Source organism: Setaria viridis, chromosome 6, assembly GCF_005286985.2.
Source record: "Setaria viridis chromosome 6, Setaria_viridis_v4.0, whole genome shotgun sequence".
Lineage (NCBI taxonomy): Eukaryota > Viridiplantae > Streptophyta > Magnoliopsida > Poales > Poaceae > Setaria > Setaria viridis.
The window spans coordinates 16129711-16137954 of NC_048268.2; positions in this window are offsets into that span (position 1 = coordinate 16129711).

Genomic DNA, 8244 nt, shown 5'->3' on the forward strand with positions numbered 1-8244 from the left:
GGTCCTTGAGAAGGACAAGTTGAATGGAACAAATTACTCGGATTGGATCCGTAACCTGAGAATTGTTCTCAGGGCTGAGAAAAAGGAAGATGTTCTAGACAACCCACTACAAGAAGAACCTGCTGATGATGCACCCGCTGCTGCTAAGAATGCTTACAAGAAAGCATGTGATGCTAACCTCGAAGTAAGCTGCCTTATGCTTTCTTGCATGGAACCCGAGCTGCAGATGTAGTTCGAAACAAACCATGAGGCGCACGATATGATCATGTTTCTTAGAGACATATTCCAAACACAGGCCAGGACTGAAAGGTTCAATATGTCTAAGGCCTTTGTTGAGAGCAAGCTAGCAGAAGGCGCAGCAGTAGGACCACACGTAATCAAGATGGTTGGTTACACTCAACGGTTCGAGAAGCTAGGCTTCCCACTGGGCCAAGAGTTGGCCACTGATTTCATTCTTTCGTCTCTTCCGCATAGCTATGGGAACTTCATCTCGAACTACCATATGCATGGGACGGAGAAGGGTCTGAATGAGCTGTGTGGCATGCTTAAAACAGCAGAGGCTGACATCAAGAAAAGCGCTAGTACCAGCCATGTGATGGCTATACAGAACAAGCCTAGCTTTAAGAAGAAGGGCAATTCTTGGAAGAAGAAGGGCAAGGCTGGAACGTCCAAGCCAAACCCAGCGCCCAAGGTTAAAGCTGGGCCTGGACCTGCTCCAGACAAAGAGTGCTTTTACTGTCATGAACTTGGTCACTGGAAGAGAAACTGCAAGCAGTACCTAGCTTCCTTGAAGAATGGCGGAAGTAAGAGTACTTCTACCTCAGGTACGCTTGTTGTTAATGTTATAGACAACATATTTCTCGCTGATACAATTATTAATTCTTGGGTATTTGATACCGGATCGGTTGCTCATATTTGCAATTCGATGCAGGGAATGATAAGAAGTAGAAGCGTGGAAAGAGGAGAAGTTGATTTCCGCGTGGGCAATAATGCAAGAGTTGCTGCGTTGACCGTCGGGACGATGCAACTCCACCTCCCGTCAGGATTTATTATGGAGTTGAATAATTGTTATTTCGTTCCTAGTTTAAGTTGAAACATTTTGTCTCCTTCATGCTTGATGAAGGATGGTTATTCATTTGCGAGTGAAAACAATGGTTGTGTGATCTCTAAGAATAATATGTTTATGGCTTTTGCACCCATTGTGAATGGATTATTTGTTTTAAATCTTGATGGTTCACCTATCTGTAATGTAAGTACTAAAAGGCCTCGGCCTAATGATTTGAGTCCTACCTACTTGTGGCATTGTCGTTTGGGTCATATAAGTGAAAAGCGCATGAAGAAGCTCCATTCTGATGGACTTCTAACTTCGTTTGATTTTGAATCATACGAGACATGTGAGGCTTGCTTGCTAGGCAAGATGACCAAGACGCTTTTCACAGGATTTCCTGAGAGAGCAGTAGACTTGTTGGAACTCGTACATAGTGATGTATGCGGACCAATGAGCACGACGGCTAGAGGAGGATTCCAATACTTCATAACTTTCACTGATGATTTTAGTAGATATGGCTATGTCTACTTGATGAGGCACAAGTCTAAAACCTTTGAAAAGTTCAAGGAATTTCAGAATGAAGTTGAAAATCAGCGTGGCAAGAAAATTAAGGCCTTACGATATGATCGTGGAGGCGAGTATTTGAACCACGAGTTTAGCAATCATCTAAAGAGTTGGGGATTTGTTCCACAACTTACGCCGCCTGGAACACCTCAGAGAAACAGTGTGTCCGAGCGACGTAATCGAACTTTGTTAGACATGGTTCAATCTATGATGAGCCAGTCGGACCTACCGTTGTCATTTTGGGGATACGCTCTAGAAACAGCAGCTTTCACACTTAATAGGGTACCATCTAAATCCGTAGTTAAGACACCATATGAGATATGGACTGGAAAGGTTCCTAGTTTGTCTTTTCTAAAGATTTGGGGATGTGAAGTGTTTGTCAAGAGACTTCAGTCGGACAAGATCACACCCAAGTCGGATAAGTGTATTTTCGTGGGATATCCAAAGGAAACTTTGGGATATTATTTCTACAACCAATCAGAAGGCAAAGTGTTTGTCGCTCGGAACGGGGTTTTCCTAGAGAAAGAGTTTCTCAAAGGAGAAAAGAGTGGAAAGACAGTGCATCTTGAAGAAGTTCAAGATGAGCCAATCAGGCAAGAATCAATGAGTGATGCTAACGTAGCAGAACAAGTTGAGATACCCATGGCAAGAGAAGCACCGCCACAACCACGAAGGTCGGCAAGGCTCCGCGAAATGCGGGAAATATTATTGTTGGACAATGATGAGCCTGCGACATATGCAGAAGCAATAATGGACCCAGACTCCGAAAAATGGCAGAGTGCCATGCAATCCGAAATAGAGTCCATGGGAGACAATCAAGTTTGGAACTTGGTTGACCCGCCTGATGGTGTTAAAGCCATAGAGTGCAGGTGGATCTATAAGAAGAAAAAGGACATGGATGGAAATGTTCACATCTATAAAGCACGACTTGTCGCAAAAGGTTTTCGACAAGTTCAAGGAGTTGACTATGACGAGACCTTCTCGCCCGTAGTGATGCTTAAGTCCATTCGGATTATTCTAGCTATAGCTGCATATTTCGATTATGAGATATGGCAGATGGATGTCAAGACAGCTTTCTTGAATGGAAACCTAGCTGAGGACGTGTATATGATGCAGCCCGAGGGTTTCGTCGATCCGAAAAATGCTGGAAAGATATGCAAGCTTCAGAGATCCATTTATGGATTGAAGCAAGCATCTAGGAGTTGGAACATTCGTTTTGATGAAGTGGTCAAAGGGTTTGACTTCACCAAGAACGAAGAAGAGTCTTGTGTTTACAAGAAGGTTAGTGGGAGCTCTGTAGTAGTTCTAATCTTATATGTGGATGACATATTACTGATTGGAAATAACATTCCTATGCTTGAGTCCGTAAAGACTTCAGTGAAAAATAGTTTTTCGATGAAGGACTTAGGGGAAGCGGCATATATTCTGGACATTAAGATCTATAGAGATAGATCGAGAAGCCTTATAGGTTTAAGCCAAGATACTTACATTGACAAAGTGTTGAAGCGGTTCAGCATGGAAGAGGCAAAGAAAGGGTTCTTGCCTATGTCACATGGCATACATCTTAGCAAGACTCAGTGTCCTTCGACAGCTGATGAGCGGGATCGCATGAGTAGAGTGCCATATGCCTCGGCTATTGGATCTATCATGTATGCAATGATAAGTACTCGTCCAGATGTTTCATATGCGCTAAGTATAACAAGCAGACACCAATCTGATCCAGGTGAGAGTCACTGGACAGCGGTGAAAAACATTCTTAAGTACTTGAGAAGGACTAAAGATATGTTCCTCGTCTATGGAGGTGAGAAGGAGCTCGTTGTAACAGGTTACACCGATGCTAGTTTCCAAACCGACAGAGATGATTCAAAGTCACAATCAGGATTTGTGTTCACGCTAAATGGTGGTGCTGTTAGTTGGAAGAGTTCCAAGTAGGAGACGGTGGCCGATTCTACGACAAAAGCGGAGTACATCGCGGCTTCGGAAGCCGCGAAGGAAGGTGTTTGGATAAGGAATTTCCTCATTAAGCTTGGTGTGTTCCCGAATGCGTCCAGCCCATTGAATCTCTACTGTGATAATAATGGGGCAATTGCACAAGCAAAGGAGCCAAGGAACCACCAGAAGAACAAACACGTAATGCGGCGATTTCATCTCATTCGAGACTTCGTTAACCGGGGTGAGATCAAGATATGCAAAATACACACGGATCTGAACATTTCTGATCCATTGACAAAACCACTCCCGCAGGCTAAGCATGATGCGCATGTAAGAGCTATGGGTATTAGGTACCTTCTAGATTGACTCTAGTGCAAGTGGGAGACTGTTGGAGGTATGCCCTAGAGGCAATCATAGAGATGATGATATTCCGTTTGTATCCATGATTTGTATGTTGTGTTCATTGAATATCCATTGAAGGCTACTTGAATTGATTTGCAATTATGTGAATTGTATGTGAAACTCTTTACTTGTATGGTTATTCTAAAGTTGTCCCTAGTCGGAGTTCATGTGAGGACACACATGAATATTAGACTAGCACATGTATTAGTTGATGACTATGTTTCACAAGTCATGGACATGGAGATGTTGAACTAATAATGTGGACACATGTGAAGACATGTGCTAGGACTGACCCAACACGAGAAGTAGTTCTCTTTTTGAACAACATATACGCTTTGTCCTTAGACCTGAGATTGTCGCATGTATTCTAGATGTGGATCGACCTTCTTAGGGGCTATCAAATGCTACGCCGTAACAAGGTAGTTATAAAGGTAGCTTTCGGGTTTGTCAAGAAGCATGCTATGAGACATGGTCAATCAAGATGGAATTTGCCCCTCTCTGATTGAGAGTGATATCTCTGGGCCCCTCGAGTGATCGGATCCGAAAATGCATGGCCATGCTACGTACGGTTAAGAGTTAACCTACAAAGGGATTCCGAATCATAGGATCGAGAAAGAGCGGTCGGCTTGAAGCTAGACCAAATATCGTGAGGCAAAGAGAATAGCATGTATATTATGTTGTGATGGTTCGTCTGATATGATCTTCGTGTGCGTATAGGAGTTGGCACGTCTTGCTAGAGGCCGCTACCGACTATTGGGCCGAGTAGGAGTACTCGGACCATGTCTATACGTATCCGAACCCATAGGGTCACACACTTAAGGGGCTGGAAGCCCAATTCGGATCTGATCCGAGTTGGATTAGGTTTAGAAGTACTAATGGGCCTCGGACCCAGAGGCCCGTTAGGAACCTCTATAAATAGAGGGGTGGGGGCGCCCTAGGGTTTACACCTTTTGGCAAAACATATCTGCCGCGCCTCCCACGCCCTCGCCTGTTGCAACTCGCGGATCTAGCAGTCCGGCTTGCGATGCTTCCTCCCTGCACGTGTGGATACCTTGGAGGTGTTGCGCCTGTAGCACTTGGACGAGCCGCCGACGAGCCGCCGATGAGCCACGAGGAGCCAACGACGAGCCGCAGCACCGGTGGCGATCTTGCTGCATGTGGAGGAGCTGCTGAGGAGCTGCTGGACGTTGACGTGATCGACTACGTACGACTACGTTGACCGACTACGTACGACTACGTGATCGTCTTCACTGCATCGATGCATATCTACATCTTCCGCACCAGTAGTGCGTCGAGTGGTAATCCCGTGATCCTTATACGGCAGTTATTCCTGGTTTTACGCGGTAGAAATTTTGATTTGCGCTAGCGTAGCCTACCTCGTATCCCAACAAGTTGACCCTTATACCCACCAAACTAGTCAGATAATGGCTCAAGGGCTGTGTGCCACGTGCCCATCAACAAAAAAGTTTTTTCTTTAGGGCTTTAAGGGGAAAGTGATGTAAATTGCAGATTGACCCTCAGCCTGATTCTTTGATTCAACCTAAGGCCCGGGGGCTACTCTATATACAGTGTGACTAAGTTAAATTCAAGATTGAAGGATACAAGATTAAGTTAAATGAGGCCTGAGCACATTCTAGCCACATGATAGTGCTCGGGTACCTTTGTCGTACATACATTTATGGGCCCACTAGAAGGTTCTGGATAGTCTTAAATATAGGGCTGGACGCCGAGACATATCTGACATGGAGACTATGGCGCAGGATGGTATAGTCTTCGTGGCAAGACAGGACTTAGTCGAGGATTAGAAAACGTACTCAACCAACACACAGGACGTAGGGTATTACTCTATTCAGCGGCTCAAACCTATCTAAATCGTGAGTCTGCGTTTACCTTTGAATTCCTGATCTCGACGAGCCCCACTAACCAAAATACTACCTCGGGCACCCCCTCGTTAGGTTGCTGGATCTAAACACCAACACGATCTGCCATCCCTGGGAGGTCGGGCCGCTGCCACCGTGGCTCAGTTTTAGTGAAAGAGAGATAGAGGGCGATGGAAATGGCAGTGGAGATAAGGTTGAGTGGGAAGGTTGTGCGCCTCGTTTGGAACTTGTGGACTGATGACGTGGCTGGATATGTATTTCTTTGTTGAACTTATAACATATTTTTGGATCACTAGACAATTTTAAATAAAAAAGTTTTAACTACAAAGTTTTATGTCTTGTCGTACAATTTTGATATAAAGTTTGTCTTAATCCGAGATCATATGAAAAACTTATAAATTATTTTCTTTAAAAATCTAGACATATACATGTATATACCTAGCCAAAATATATTTCTTGAGCGTGTTTTCAAATGATCAACACCACATACGCTAATACATTCATATGCTAATACATATCCACAAATTGTATTCACATCACATATGCTAATACATTCATACTATAGAGTCCAACACATACTAAGATCTCATACATGATATTAGATCAAATTGAAATATACAAAGTTTGTATTCATCCGAGGTCACATGAAAAAGTTTGTATTCAACTACAAAATATAAGATCTCATTAACAACTACCGCTTTGATATAGAGTATGTCTACATCTAAGGGCATCTCATTTAGCACTAATACACATATACTCATATATACATTCACATATACTAGAGAATTTAGAATGACATTTTTGAGTAATAAACAATCTCAAATCAAAAACTTTTCAACTACAAAGTTTTATGCCTCGTCGAGTTATACAATTTTGATTTAAAGTTTGTGTTCATCCAAGATCATATAAAAAAGTTATAAATTTATTTCCATAGGACCATTTCTAAGGACGGGCCATGTCATCAGTCGCTCCTGGAAATCACTTTTAGGGGGAGGTGATGGGTGATCCGCTCCTGAAAATAGTGATTTCTAGGTACGGATCATCTCATCACCTACCCCTGGAAATAACCCCATTCCAGGGGCAGGTCGCCTTATGATCCGCCTCTGCAAATACTTTTTCATAGGCGGGTCAGTTACTATAGTAGCCCCGCTACTTTTGTAGGAGCAGGTCACCTTCTTACCCACTCCTATAAAAAAAATAGGATGTGCCTACAAACTTTTTTTAAGTAGTGCAGGATAATAAATAAACCCTGCTGGGTTTAACTTTAACCAAACAAGTAATCACTCGTGGGTCAGGATTGTTTCCATGCGCGGGTGGTCTCCGGTCACCCGTGCAGCCACCCTGACCCAACCTGAGCAGCCGCCGTGACCCGCGCGCCGCTGACAAGCCAAGGCGCTCATCACGATCGAAGGCACTCCACCCGGCCGGTCGAGCGGAGTCCCAGATTTGTCCACGAACGCGCAACCCACGCGAGCCGGACGTGTCGCTGTGTCACCTGGGCCTGGCCAGCACTCCAGGAGAGCTGGCGGGCCTCGGGAAAAAGGCAGCGGCGTATGCGGCAGCGGCGCTGCCTGCGGCATCCGTTACTGGTCCAAGGTTGCATGCTCGGGATGCTTTTCCCCAGTGCTCTATGGCGCGATGGGGGTGCTCGCTCCTCGGTTGTCAGTTTCGACCTTGGTTCTGTGGACAAAAAGGTCATGCATAGCTGTTACAAAAGCTTATACGGGACAAAAAAAAGTTTATACAACTGATATGCTCAATTAGTTAATTGTTTGTCCGAAGCATTTAAACAAAATTATACAACTACAGAGAAACTTACACAAAAGGAAGAGGGTGTGTTCTTTCAAAAAAAGGAAGAGAGGGCGGATAGGTGTTTCCTTCCACTGGTGAGCAGGAAGATTTAATGTTCTTTTACAGTGGTTTATACTAGCATATACTAGTGTTACAAAAGGGAAAGGATAGGTTACATTTTTAGAAGTTTTTTGGCACCAATTTGATATTTTTCTGATTTAAAATAGATTAGTTATGAATTTTTTAATTAAACTTAAATTTTTAAATTTCTAGAAAATGTAAAACCACTCTTAAAACCACCCAAAGAGCAAAATTTGCTCAGTTTTAACAGTTGGATGGTCCTCCCTGTCTGGTTTTGTAGTTGCGGGTTGAAAATCAGACTTCTACTTAAAGTCGACGGGTGAAAATTGAACTTTTCCCTAAAAGCTAGTATAAAAATATCGATTAATTATATATCACCAAAAACTTCACATATGACACCATAAAAGGGAACAATACCATCATGAAGCATGGGAAGGCGAAAAAAATTAAAGCTCAGATTTATTATTTATGACGTGACAAAATCTGATGGGGAAGGATTTAGGTATGGCCAGACAGGTACAAATTTTAAGTGTTCTGTGATAGCCA